We start from the raw sequence: 15,194 nt of genomic DNA, 5'->3' as shown, positions 1-15,194 counted from the left end.
TCCAAAACAATATTCTAAAAAGAGGGGAGAAAACCCAAACATAAGGGATATTTATGAAGGTCTGTGTGGGGGAAATTGCCAGGCTCTGAACTAGTTGGAATATCCAAGCCAAAAGTGTGTCACCTAAGGTTGTTCTTTATAAGTAATAAAGTGAAAAGACTGTCAGTTGTAAAAGCATCCAAATGGGGATGGGAAGAAGTTACGAGCTCATTTGAAGAGAAATTAAAAGTTAGAAGTGCCTTAACTCCCCCGTGTTACAGGAATGGATCACAGTGGTAGGAGCAGTATTAACTTGCCAGGACTGGTAAACACGCTCATTGGAGGATGTGGAAAGAAGGAAATCGGGGAACTAGCAGCAGAGTGGTACTAGGAATAAAAAATAGTGCAGTTCATTTGGAGGGAATGAGCTGAGCAATGGTAAGCAAGAGAGTACAGGCAAGACAAAACCTCACCTCTGTAAATTGAACAGCAATTTAAAGCATCATTTCAGCCCTTGGAATTACAGTACAGCAGCCCAGCATGTATATGGAATAACAAAAACAGACCAAAATAGCTGCCCCCAAAGCCTGTTGTGACAGTAGAAAATAGCAAAATGAGAATTATTTGGTATTCTGTTCTGTGGACCTTTCCTTACACACACACACACACGCGTGCGCGCGCGCACGTACACACATGCTTAATGCCTTGGTAGCCAACTGCAGTTTGAAATTATTCCTCCCTATTCCTTGATCTAAATGCTTCCACCATGAATCCCCATGGGCACCCTAACAAATAACCCCACGAAGCCCTAAACAAAATTGATAGCAAATTGTGAAGCTGATCGATCTTGCTCTTGGTAACGCTCTCATCTTTCGGCTTCCTACTGTGAATTCCTTTCCCTGTCCCTGTGAACTGCCGCTCCCTCATTACCTTCCACAAATGTCCCATCACCCTGGGACTCTGTTCCCTGGTCTGGGGGCCTCACCCATGCTCCACCAACAGACCATTGTCCTGGGCTCTTATTCCCTCCCCTTGTTTGGCTCATGGTGGGCTTACAACATATGGTGACTGCCATCTCACTAACTGGCTGACGTGAACTCAATTTGGGACACGTCTGACCATGGAACACAAAGATTAAAGGGTTCAGTCAGGTCTGAGTCCAAAGCCTGGCTCTGTCACTGACCAGCTGTGTGACCTTAGACAAGGCACCACCTCTCTGTGCCTCTTTCCTTCTCTTAAAGTAGAGATGACAGAATTTCCTATTTCACTCAGCCCAGAGCAGAGCATAACAGGTGCCTAATGAATGTTAGCTGTCATTATTGCCTTCATTATTAGTCACACAGCTGGAATTTCTTGGAGGCAATATGTTGCCATCAACCTAAGCACATTGAAGCAGTCAGAAAAAAAGAGGGGTGTCCCACGTCCTAAGATGACTGTGCCATTTCTGTACCTTTGGGGTATTTTTAAAACAAAAGCAGAAGTTTATGTCTCCCCTCCCACACACACACCCCAGTGCAAACACTAGTGGACCCTACAAACTATAGAAGTTCCGTAAAACCAAAAGAATCTCTAGGGCCCTCCCTGACTGAGAAAGCCAGTGGGGGCTTTCCCTGGATACATCAATCAGTACATGGTCACCACGGCCACACCGCCACACAAGCTCTAGCTTTGACGGTTACTTGCTGTGTGACCTCGAGAAAATGACTTCACCTCTCTGAGCTTTGGTTTCTTCATCAGTAGAATGAGAGTAACCATTTCCTGATGGGGTAGCTGTGACATTTAAATGAGGTAATACAGGTAAAGGACTTACCATAGTGCCTAGGCCCAGAGGGGGTGCTCCTCGGTGCCTGCTAATGAGATTAGTAATAGCCAGGCATGAGAAGCAGGAGGGGCCTGAGCTATAGCTTGGTGAGCAAGCAGGGGGCAGGGCAGAAGGCTAGAGGCTGAGGTGAGGGCAGGGAGGACTTGGTGGGCATCAGCTGACCATTGAGAAGCCAGCACGGCATGGCTGACAACACATGGCCTAACGAATTTCCTAGCAGGGGTCTCAGGAGCAAGTGGCCTCCCCCAAGCCTCCAGACTCAATTCCTTCCACAGGCTCCAGTTGGACAAACTCGCCCCAACTCCCTCCTGGTTTGTGCATGGCTCTTGCCTTCCCCGCCCTGCCCCCTCCTCTCTTCCTCCTCTCTTTCTAAAGGCAACCATGAGAATGACTTCTTGCTTTCTCTGTCTTGTACCTCTACCATCTCTTTAACACTGAGGTATCCTGATGGTACACAGTTTGTGGTGAATTAATTTGTCCAGCTGGGTCTCCATGACCGTGACCGAAAGCGTCCTCTTCAGCCAGGTCCAGCGTGGCCCAAGCAGAAGTAAGCCAGTACAAAGAGTTCAGAGAGCCAGCGCAAGAATGCTTTCAAGGGCATACTATGCATGGCCCTCCCCAAGGCCATGGGGGGCGGGGGTGCAAAGCATGGATTTCAGCCCATGCTCTGACTCTTCTCCCTTTAGCACCAAAGACCATGGAGGGCTGACTGCTTATGTCCCTGCTTTCTGGTTTGGCACCTCAGGTCCCTCCGTGGTGGATTTCCCCTCTGAGAGTGCCTCACCTCACAGGGAGCGGCAATTTTGCAGAGTGGACACACTGTGGATGCCCACAGAGGGAAGAGGTTGCTTCTTAGAGATTCAGGAGAGGGAGGGGCCAAGGAACCTAGAAGGGCACAGCTGGGCAGAGTAATTGGACCTCACTGTAGCAAATGAAATTCTGAGTGGACCAACGCAAGGTAACATCCTGGAAGGAGCAATTTAAGCCGCCTGTCCCCCGTGTGCCGATGGGTTTTGAATTATGTGTAACCTCTGGGGGAAGGCAACTATGAATCACTGCGGACAGTTTAATGAAGATGCTTGCACAATGTTTAGCTGCAGTGCAAACAGTGAATAGGGAGATGAAGGTTCACTGAGGAGGGAGAACACGGCTCACTCCGTGGGCACAGGTGAAAGTGATGGTTTGGCCTCACCTTGCAAGAAAGAGCTCAGTTTGATCACCTCATTATATGACTATCACAGTGGAAATGGAAACAATTTCAAAAGAAAGGGATGGTGGCACTTATTAGTGTCATGAAGGTTTTTCAGTGAAAGGCTCTTCTCCTTCTAAATGAAAGCATTATCCTGTGTCATTTTTGCTGGAGAGGATGTAGTCAGATTTGATGATTCTGGGCTGAAAGAACTATGCCCACCTCTTGGCTGGCCCCCACCAGACTGCAGCCCCCATGGGGGAGAGCAATGTCTGATCTAATTTGTTTTTGTTTGTTTTGCCAGCATGTAACAGGATGCAGGGCATAGAGCAAGGACTTAATAAATGGAATTGGTTGGAAAAAATTTTTGATGCTCATTTAACTGAATAAATGTCATTTAATTCATTCAACAAACACTATTGTGCACTATTATGTCCAAATACCAGATTCTAAGGATTCAGAGAGAAATAAGAGTCACGTCCCTTGAGGAGCTAGTTCGTGGGTGAGTGAATCACATATAGAACTCTATAAAAAATATAAGGTAGGTTGTAACATGAGCCAGGAGGAATGGAGATGAGGGGAAGGGGCTGCCATCCTAAGCCCAGGGGGAGCAAAGGGAAAGGCTGTTCACATGGGAAGTGGCCATGGACTCAAAGCCATTATCCGCCCTGCAATCTTCTGGTTGTGCTGTTCACAGACGGAATGCCCAGGAAGTGACCTTAGCCCACAGATGAAGCTCAGGGGTATGTCTATAAAAGTCAAAAGCCCTGAGATGAGACAACCTGAGAGAGAGCAATCTGCTTCAAGGACCCAGCAGGAAGGAATGAAAGCTCAGAGTTAGCCTCTATTCTTATGACCACGGTTGTTGAATATCAAAACTCGTTCTAACTCACCTTCCAGCCCCTCGCCACTCCTGCCTTTATATCAAGAACTCCTGGCTCTTTGCCCACCTTCCTGAAGAAGCTAATGCCCCCAGGCTGTGCATTCAATGAGGAGCAGATGGAGTTAATACTCTTTAGGGGTGGGGATGCATCCTTCCGTCCTTCCTTCCCGTCCTCCACCTATCACCACCTCTCCTACTTCTCTAACTTCTAGGCACTGTCTAACCCTGAGTCCTTTAAGACAAACCCACCCCTCACTCTTAGTTTTAGAGGGTCCAACAGCCAACAGTGCTCCAGATTTCCTCTTGGAGCCAACAGCTTTTGAGACCCCGTGACTCCTTTTTGTCCAGCTTCTAAGCCCCTCACTCATATGTGCTGCCCATGCACTCAGGATATGAGGAGAAGTGGGCTGAACACACGTGTGTACACCCAGGCCCATAGCTGACTGGTCAGCCTCTCAAGTTCCAGTTGATTAGCCAAGTGGCAGGTGTAGAAAACATTGAAACTCAGAGTTTTAATCAGTTTATATGATATCAAAGATAATTGTGAAAACCATGAGTACCGCAACAATTAGCAAGTCTTTATTTCCTTTTTATTGCCTTTTCATTTGAAATTAAGTAGGGTTGATTAAACTGGCTTTTACAATTTTAATTTTTTTAAATAATTGTGAACTAGCAAATTTGTATTTCTCAGTTTCAACTCAATGTTGCAACGATCTAAAAATTAGTCAGTGATCCACGTGGAAAGTAATCACAATTTTATTTTGTTTTTCCCCAGGGCATCATGGAAAAACACCAAATCAAGTCAAACTATTCTTGTAATTTTGCCCTCCCTCTCTCTCTCCATGGTGCAAGACAATATGATTAGCTCTGCCACTGATTAGCTGGGTCACTTTGGGCAAGTGGCTTGATTTCTCTGGACCTTAATTTTCTCTTATATAAATGTATGAGTTTGGTCTTAATGAGCTCCCCAAAATTTTTTAATAAATTTCGCTCTTCTTCCAACAAGGCCTTTCCTCCCATATGCAGCAGGTTCTACCCCTCACTCTGTGTGAAGACCTGCTCACCTGCACAGGGCCAGCTAGGATCCGCCCATTCACATATAGGTGCTGCTTTGCAAATTGACTTCCCATCAGCTCCCAAGAGAAGAAAAACAAAAAACAAAACAAAAATCAAACACACACCACAGAAAAATTTTGTAGTTGTAATTTCTGGCCTCAGTGGATCTGGTTCTTTAAAAAAAAAAAAAAATCCAACTTCCTTCAGTACTTGTTGGAAAGAGTACAATTGTTATTGTTTTATTTTTTTCACTCCAAATGCAAAAAACTCTGCTGCAGTGGGTAGCATTGAATCTATAAATAAAGCTCTTTTGAAGCAAGTTTTAGAATGGAAATTAAACAGCCTTCACACCTAGGGGCCAGCACTGGGTATAATACTGATCCCAATTCTCATTGCAGTCTCTGCACTTGGCATAGAGGTTTGACCATTGTAGGCGTGTTTTTGAAATTTAGATCGATCTATCTTGTACCTTGCTATAGATGCTCAGTGTGTTCCAACTAGTTAGACCTTCGTGGTGTTAAATTATATTAAATTTTAATTCCTGTATGTGCAAAAAAGAATTATACAAAAATGAATTCCAAATATAAAGGTAGAGAAAATTTTCTGAATATGAACCAAACTGCTTAACGATGTTTAAGGGTTTATAAAATTAACCGGTGATCCATCTAGGTTACCAGTTCTGAACATCTACCAAAGATATTTCTTTTCAAGTATAGATTATCTTGTTAACTGCATTACTGTCAGCCAAATTGTTTTTGAGGAAATCCCCTAGAACAAGATCACGAGCTCTGTCACTAGAGACCTAAGAATATACACTCTGAATCTATACCAGAGTCTTAAAGAAAGGATGGAAAAAGTTATTTTCCACCTCCAAAGAATCAAAATAGCTCATGCTTATGGAATGCTTTCATTGTGCCAGGTCCTGATCTAAGTGGGTGGCATGTAGTAACTCATTTAACCTTTTTAACAACTTTCTAGGATACTTGCTATTATTGTCCTCATTTATAGATGAAGAAACTGAGGCACACAGTAACCTAACCACAGTCACCAGCCAATAAGTGGCAGAGCCTGAATTACAAACCCAAGGGGGGTTGACCCTAGAGCCCACTTTTTTTATAACACCTTTATTGAAATATAACACACATATCAGTAATTATAAAATTGTGTTGCTGGGCTTATAATGTAGAAAGATGCAATCTGAATTAATAGCACAAAGGACAGGGGGAACGGAACAAAGTTTTTGCATGCAGTTGAAAATAAGTTGGTATTAATCTGAACTAGAGTTCTCAGTTAGAATCTTCTAATCCCCAGAGAAACCACTAAGGAAAAACTGAAAAATACATAGTAAAAAGAAACAGAAAAAGAATTAAAATGTATATTAGAAAACATCTTTTTACAAAGAGTAAGGAAGTAATGAGGAATAGAGGAAGAAAAAAACATAATACGTATAACAAGGAATTTACAAAATGGCAAATGTAAATCTTACTTATCAGTAATTGGATTAAATGTTAATGGATCAAATATTAAGATTTGTTTTATGGCCTAACATATGGTCTATTCCAAAGAATGTTCCATTTCCCCTTGAGAGATGTATATCTTGTTGTTGGGTGAGATATTTTATAGACATCCATTAGGTCTGGTTGGTTTATTGTGTTGTTCTAGTCTTCTATTTCCTTGCTAATCTTCCACCTGCTTGTTCTTTCTGTTATTGAAAGTGCAGTATTGAAGTCTCCAACTTTTATTTGTTAAATTATTTTTGTTTTGTTTGTTTATTTTTATTGAGGTATAATTGACATATTAGTCTCAGGTGTGCAATATAATGATTATTTGTGTATATTGCAAAATGATCACCACAGTAAGTCTAGCTAATATTTGTTGCCATACATAGTTACAAAATGTGTGTGTGTGTGTGTGTGTGTGTGTGATGAGGACTTTTAAGATCTCACCTACCAACTTTCAAATAACTGGAAATTTGTACCTTTTGACCTCCTTCACCCATTTTGCTTACCCCCTACTCCCCACCTCTGGTTGAATTGTTAAATTGACTATTTTTCCCTTCCATTTTGTCAGTTTTGCATTTTGTGTATTTTGGGGCTCTCTTATTAGATGCAGATATGTTAATGATTGTTGTTTTCCTAATATCATTACCCTTTAATCATTATAAAATGTGCTTCTGGGTGATGTACTATACCTTGGCTAATTGAATTTAAATTTTAAAAAATGTCCTTCTTTGTCTCTAGTAACAATATTTGTCATAAAGTCTATTTTGTCTGATATAAATATAGAGCTCCAGTTATCTTTTGGTTCTATTTGCACAGTTTGTTTTCCACCTTTTCACTTTCAACTTATTTGCATCTTTGAATATAAAGTGTATCTCTTAGATACAACATACAGTTTTGTTATCCATCTTGCCAATCTCTGCCTTTTGATTTTAGTGCTTAGTCTACTAATATTTAAGGTAATTACTGATAAGTAGGGTTTATAGCTGCAATTTTGCTATTTCCTTTCTATATGCATTATGTCTTTTTTCTTCCCCATCCCTCCATTACTTTCTTAATTTGTGTAAACAGATATTTTTAGTATACTATTTTAATTCTTTTTCTGTTTCTTTTGACAATATATTTTTTAGGTTTTTCCTTAGTAGTTTCCCTGGGGACTACAATTTAAAACCATCATTTGAAACAACTTAGTTCATATTAATACCAATTAATTTCAATAGCATACAAAAACGTTGTCCCATTCCCCTTACCTTTTGTTCTGTTATTGTAATACAGATTGCATCTTTCTACATTATAAGCACATCAACACAATTTTATAATTACTGCTTTATGAAGTTGTCTTTAAAATCAGAGGGGGAAAGAACTCAAACAAATATACATTTATACTCTTTTGCCTATTGCTCTATGTAAGTTACCTTTGCTTCTTTTTTGAAGGGTAGTTTTTGCTAGATATACAGTTCTTATTTAACTTTTCCTTTCAGCAATTTGAATATATCATCCCACTGGATTCTAGCTTCCATGGTTTCTGACGAGTAGTCAGTTTTAATCCTATTGATGAACTCCTGTACATAATGAATCACTTTTCTCATACTGTATTCAAAATTCTCTATTTTCAGCTTTTGACAGTTTGACTCTGAGGTATTTAGGTGTATATATCTCTCTTTGAGTTTATCCTTTTTGAAATTTAACTTCTCAGATGTATATATTAATGTCTCATCAAATTTGGAAAGTTTTTAGCTATTATTTTTTTCAAATATTCTTTCTGCTCCTTTCTCTCTTTCCTTTCCTTCAGGGACCTTCACTATGAGTATGCTGGTACTCTTGATGGTATCCCACATGTCTCTGGGGCTCTGTTCATTTTTCTTCATATTTTTTTCATTTCAATTTACTTATCTTCAAGTTCACTAATTCTTTCTTCTTTGTGTCTACTCCAATCTGCTTTTGAGACCCACTAGTTAATTTTTGAATTTTTCATTCTAGTTATTGTATATTTCAACTCTAGAATTTCTGTTTGATTCCTTTTCATAATTGTTATCTTTTCATTGATATCTTCTGTTTGATTAAATATTACTCAGATAGTTTTCTTTAGTTATTTGATCCTGTTTATTATACCTGATTTAAAAATCTTTGTCTAGTAAACCAATGTCTTGGCTTCCTTAGTGACAGTTTCTCTTGACTGTTTCTCTTCTCTGTCTTAGCCATTTTCTCGTGCCACAATTTAAAAGTAAAACAGATAATGAAAAGAGGGGACGCTATCAAAAGAAGAGAAAAAAGTAAAATTAAAAAAATCATTGTAATAAGACTGCTATAAAATGTTCTTAATAAATATTCAAGAAATCAGTACCTGGAAGCTTAAGAAGAGAGTGGAAAGGCTCAGGACTAAGGAAAGACACACCTCCAGAAAACTTTGTAAATGGAAACAAGCTTCTTAGGTACTATGGTACAGTATATGTAGTTGAATACATCTGGGCTGGCATTTATCCAGTATGTACAGGTAGGAACATACAGCATTTATTTAGACTGAGTGTCCTTTCTGATTGGTTGCGATTTCCAGTTGGTTCATGTCTGTGTCTGAGCAGTTACTAATTATTTTGATTATCACCTCTTCTATAAATACACCTCATAGTTTCATTTTGGGAGTAATATCACATCCCCACCCCCACCCCCAACTTCAAACCCCCTGATTGGGGTCTCTCATACTACAGAAGACTGTGCTTAAGCCGATTTCACAATTAGCATTGGAGGACTCCTTCCCTGCAAAGGACAAGCAAAAACAAATACCTTCATTATTTCTCTTTTTTTCTTGGTGGGCAGTTGGTTTCTACAGAAGGGTTGTCTGGGTCTCCACCTGATTGGACCTCCAACCCTTGACTGATGACCCCAGAGAGACTTCAAATGCCCCTTCCTGGTTTCAGCATTCCAACAGTTCCTAACAATGAACAGCCGCATTCTGAAGTAGTGTAGTGTTCCCAGCTCCCAGCTCCCAGCTCCATAAAAGATTGCTCCAGCATGCCTCCCTTTGTCTGAATAATTCCTTTTCATTGTTTTGCTTCATTACCTTTCCTAATTGACAAGTTTTTTCTTGGTCCAAGCTTTCATTTCCACTTTGGAATGTCTTGCTAGAAAAGCCTCAGAATCCACCAACTTGCCTCCACTTCTTTCAACAACTCCCATACCACCCCATGCCCACCACCACCGGGATGGCCAAAGCTCAACAATTTCAGGGAGTGCTGTCATTTTTGTCACCAATAGCATTGCCTGTATTGAAAGTATATCAAAACAGCCCGGGAAGTGGGGCTGCACCCATCTGCCACAAACACTCAATTTGCAAGATAGCTAAGTACCTTTCTTCCACCCCCTACCATTTTAAAATAAAAGAATTCAAAGATTTGTTTACACTTGAAGTTGGTCCAACACATCTCCTTGAGGGCTTTCACTCAATCTTATTTGTGTTTCCCCTTGAGCCATAATAAAGCTGCAGAAACAGGGTTACAAGCCCAAATCTCTTTGTTCTCTTGTAGGAAAACGTTCCTGGACAAATTGCAAATGAGATGACCCTGTGGAGGATTTAAGCAGTTAGCCAAGTTTAAGGCAGTAAAAGACTCCTTGCTTATATTATCCACTTTATTGTCTTTGAACATCTAGCATGCAGAGCCCCAAAGCCCATTTTGATCGCAGCTGTGTTCTCTGTCCACTTCTCCATCATCCCACAGGGTCTTGCAACTCCAGATGTGACCTTATCCAGTGGTTAAAACCAGGGCAGATTTTTAACTGTGCTCTCTTTTCTTTTAATAAAAAATAGTTCACTTATGTGGGGGGTGGGTAGAAATTAGTGCATGTTTATTATAAAATTTTCAACATTTGCAGAAAAAAAATACAAAAGTCAGAGTCATCCATCTTCTAACTCCTCAGAACATTTCCAACATCTTCTTAAGTATCCTTTCATATGTCTCTTTGCTATTGTACTCATTTTTATTGCTGCATAACACATTACCAAAAACTTAGCAACCTAAAACTATTATCAGTTTCTCTGGATCAGGAGTTTGGGCACAGGTTAACTGGGTCCTCTGCTCAGGGTCTCAAATAATGGCAATCAAAATGTTAGCTGAGGCTGTGGTCCCATCTGATGTTCAGGGCTCTCTTTCAAACTCATTTAGGTTCTTGCAAGGATTCAGTTCCTTGCAGCTATAGAACTCATGGAAGCTTCCATCTTTTACAGGGCCAGTAGGAGGATATCTCTGCTGCTTCCAATCTCTAGCTTGCTCTGTCCCTAACCTCTAGACCCAGATTTAAAGGGCTCACCTGGTTAGATCAGGCCCACCTTGCTATCTCCCTTTTAATTAACTCAGAGTCCACAGATTAATTATCTTAATTACATGTGCAAAATCCTCTTTGCCATGTAAAGTAACATAATCACAGGAGTTATATACCATCATATTCATAGATTTCACCCACATTCAAGGGGAGGAAATTATACAATTTAGAATTCTGCCTTCCACGCTTATCTACATACACAATGAACACATACACTGTGTTGTATGTGTTATTATTAAATAATGTGTTAATATTAAAACTTAATATTCCATAAGCATATTTCCTGCCTAATAAATGTAGATCTGCATTTTTATGGCTGAATAATGTTCTGTTTTGTGTTTCAAAACAATCATGTATTGGACAGTTTCTGATTTTTCCTTCTTGTAAATTATGCAAGGATGAACATTCTGAAGTACCTGTCTTTGCATCTGTGTGATTATTTGCTACACATAAGTTCTAAGGAAAGGGTTTAGCCAAAGGATAAACCAAACCAATGCTGTGACATTCTCTGAAGGTCCCTCAGCAATGCATGGTGTTATTTTTCTAGGGAGGCTCTGCCTTTGGTGAAGATTCTGCAGATCCTTTGCACCAGTTCTGCTGAGTTATTAGCATCCTTGAAAGGAGTTCTAGAAATCACTAGCTGTCACTGCAGAAAACCTACAAAAAGTAACATAAAGCAAAGACGTGTTCTTCACTTGTCATTCCATCATTATTCTCCCTCAAAAAAGTTATTTTCAACTTGATTAAATAACTCTCAATGAAATGGGGGCTTTATTTTAATTTCTACACTGCTTCTTTAGAAAGAAGCAACAAGAAAACTAGATCACTTTGAAGGTTTCTATTATTTTACCTTTAAAGTGACACTGTACATTTTGATCGTATAGGGGGAAGTCAAGTTTCAAATGAAGGCTCTGAGAAAATATAAAACCATGAATCTTAATAACAAACAAACAAACGAAAGTTTAATTACACCTGCCTTGGAGATGTCCTACACTTGCTAGGAGTTGTCCTTGCCTTTCAATCAAGCAATACTTTCTGAGCACTTCCTAAGGCCTAACTCTAGCACTGGGAATGTGATTGTGAACAAGACTGAGCCCCAGAAGTGAATCACTCCCTCAACGAATGCATAATAAAATTACAAGATGAAAACAGAAAGACTATGACAGATCTAGATAAAGAAACTTTAAAGTAACCTTTCAGGAAGCATATATATTCCCCAATCTGCAGACATCCTTGTGGTAAATGGAATTCAGAAATGTCTGTAAATATTAAACCCCTTTCACAGGGGACCTTGAAATCAAAGACAAGCATGTGTACCCAGAAATACTTAACATCCAGACAAAAGGGAACCCTCATGGCATGAGTGGTCCAGGACACATTTTCCCTGGCCATTCTTGAGCAGAGAGAATGGCATGATTAAAAAAAAAAAAAAATCTATGGCTTTGGAGGTAGCATCCTCCCACTCTGTTCACGACGAGCCTGGGAGCCCAGCCATTGGCTTTCTACCTATTGACTAAGGCCCAACCCCAAACTCAGTTCTCTGAGATCTGAAATACAAAGCTTGTTTATCTTGTTCAAGGCTAACCCTGTCCAGGATATTTGATTTTAAATAAGGAGGTTCTGGCACCTATTAATCTAGGGTGGTGGTGTAACAGTGAAATCCTAGCTAGAGCCAGGATTGCTAAACACAGGTTGCCTACACGGATTGTGTAGGAAGCAGGACTATGTCCATTTGGATTGCAAATGTTTCCTTGCCGTTTTCCTGGATCTCCCTGCCTAATGATGTAACTTTCACTGTTCTGGAGGGAGGCTAGCCATCATGTTTAAACTCACAGTGACCTTCTTTCCTGCTTCAGAGGAAAGATACAGGCTCTCAAGTGGGAACCAACCTCATGTTCCTGTCCAACACCTCCATACCTTGACCCTGATCTACACCTACACCTCCCTGTCCCTGCAAACAATGCCTCGCTCCCCACACCCAGGAGTGGTGTGGCTGTCAACCTCATCCTCCTGCATTCTTGAGAGTTGAGTGTCCTTTTATTCAATCTCTCTATTCTCTATTCCCACTCCCTGCACTGGTTCTTCCTCTGTAAGCATGACAATCTCTCCTAATGTGAAACTAATCAAAACACTCTTGCCTGCGTTGCATTACCTTCTAGCCATGGCCCTATCTTCTTTTTTTTCCCTTCACAACCTAGATCACTCTGAGGAGAGAAACTTACACTGCATCCCTCTGTTTCCATGCTCTCCTCGTTTGGCTCTGTCCCCATTTTCCTCCACCATCCATGAAGACGCCAGGAACTCATCCAACCCTGACTGTCTCATGGGTATATAAAAACGTCTCTAGGGTTTTGTCTCCTGGGTTTCTCACTGGCTCTCGAGTTCATCACGTCCAAAATTGAACTTGTCAGCCACCCAACACACACCTCCCAACACAAACTGTCTTCTCTTCCTCCTTCATTCAGTCTTGGTAAATGGAACCATCATACTCCCTGGAAACATGAAAGTCTTCCTGCACTCATCCAGCTCTCTCACCTCCACGTGCGGTACCCGCTGATGGCTCCTGGACCTCCCCACAGGGGTGGAGGTCAACTCAGCTTCTTGGTCCATCCTGCCTCCCCACCCAACTTCCACAAAGACAGATTTGCAAATTTAACTTGCCCAAGAATAGAGCTCAGTCATTTGATTTGAGATAAAAGGATCTCACAGTCTCATCCTTTCCTACAGCATAGTTCATTGTTTAAGAGCTTGGGCCCTGGAGCTCTATCACTAACCAGCTGTGTGACCTCAGGCAAGATTCTTAACCTCTCTGTGCTTCCCATGCAATCTGGAGATAGTAATAGTACCTTTCTAATAGGGTACGGGAACATCATCTGTGCTAATATACATAAAAGTTTTAGGACAGTGCCTGGAACACAGTAAGTGCTGTGCATTTGTCAGTTTTGTGATTCTCTGCCCACCCTCACCTGCCATCCTTCTCCCCCGTGCACACAAATACGCAAGCACGCTGTCCTCACGCCACAACGAACAGCGTGCAGTCCCCCAAACACACCGTGTGGGTTATTTCATGCCTCCACAATTTTGTTCTTACTTCTCTTGTTGACTTTCTAAACCCCCACATTCCTCAGGACTTAGCTCAAGTACCACTTTTGCTGTGAAACTTGTCCTCATTCCCTAAGGGTTTTCCCACTGAGACTCCAGTGTACCCCGAAATGAATTTCCACTGCATCACTTCTATGAATTATTTTAAAAAGTCCGAGACTTACTATTTTTGAGCACTTATCACATGCCAGGCCCTATTTCTAAGTGCTTTACTCCCATCATCTTGTTTAAGCCTCACAGCAAATCTATGAAATGTTTGTAACAATTGGTTTACCTTTTCATCATTCCTCCTAGATCACGAGGGTCTTTGTGGGCATGAACCTATGTATCAGTCATTGCCACATCGCCAGCACCTAGCCTGGTGCAAAAAGGGTACATAGTGAAATTAATACCTCCAAATTGAGCCAATCAAAGATGAGCCAAACTCGGAGATGGGAACATGTACGAATTCCTGACATTGAAGGACATTTAGGCAAAGGATGAATGGTAGCTGGATCTGAAATTCATCCATGCTATAAACAAAGACTGTTATAACTACCTCCCCCCACCGTTAAATCGTTATTACTATATGAATATTTTCTATAGTGCAGATGGGTTAATGTGCTTTCATTGGTTTCTGTACTGTCATATAATTTCAGGTCTTTCCAAGGACATGATAATACAATTCATGATGACATTTTATTCCATGCTCTTGCCTCAAGGGTCATATGCAATGTTCTGAAAAGTTTTGCGTGGCCCTCAGGTTGTGGGTTGCCCACCTTTAATAAAGGGTAAAGAGACACTCACACTGATACCCTTTTCTTCTTGTTGGACACCAAATGGAAATTTGCCACAAATTAGAGACAATTATAGTCAGGGGTTAACATTATAGTTTCTATGGCAACAGCCTAAGCCCATAAACACAAGCATTCTATTGCTTAATTGTTACAAGAGATCTGCTTCTTATAAATCGAATATGCATAAATGTAAACATAAATATAAAAGAAATTCAAAGATATATGTATTTCAGTTTCAATTAACTTTTCTTTTCTATCCTGTTAGCACATAGTACATTTTGTTTCATTAGGCAGCAGAAGATGGTTAAGAACAAAACTGTTTCATGCGCTGGGTGGCCTTGAAACTGATATTAGCAGGGAAGAGAGATGTCCAGCCACCTGATGCCCCCCAGGGGTGCCAATGGGAATGCATCTGCCCAGAAAACTCAAGTCCAGGATATCTCTCAGGAGTCTTCAATTTGGTTTATTCCATCCCAGCAACTTGTAGATAGCGTACTCACAGGAATTCTGGTCACCTTTTGATTTCTTGGGGCATTGAATGGGATGGGAAGTTTAATCTCACTGGGGTGGTGTT

At 40.8% G+C, this 15,194-nt stretch overlaps 1 protein-coding gene across 1 annotated transcript in view; it reads left to right on the top strand.

Annotated features, from left to right (window-relative positions):
- The window catches only part of F13A1 (coagulation factor XIII A chain), a 168,556-nt gene that overhangs the window by 107,346 nt on the left and 46,016 nt on the right, over window positions 1-15,194 (top strand). The gene's annotated exons all lie outside the window — the stretch shown is intronic.

This window comes from Neomonachus schauinslandi, chromosome 8, assembly GCF_002201575.2.
Source record: "Neomonachus schauinslandi chromosome 8, ASM220157v2, whole genome shotgun sequence".
NCBI lineage: Eukaryota > Metazoa > Chordata > Mammalia > Carnivora > Phocidae > Neomonachus > Neomonachus schauinslandi.
This window is presented reverse-complemented; position numbering and strand designations above follow the sequence as displayed.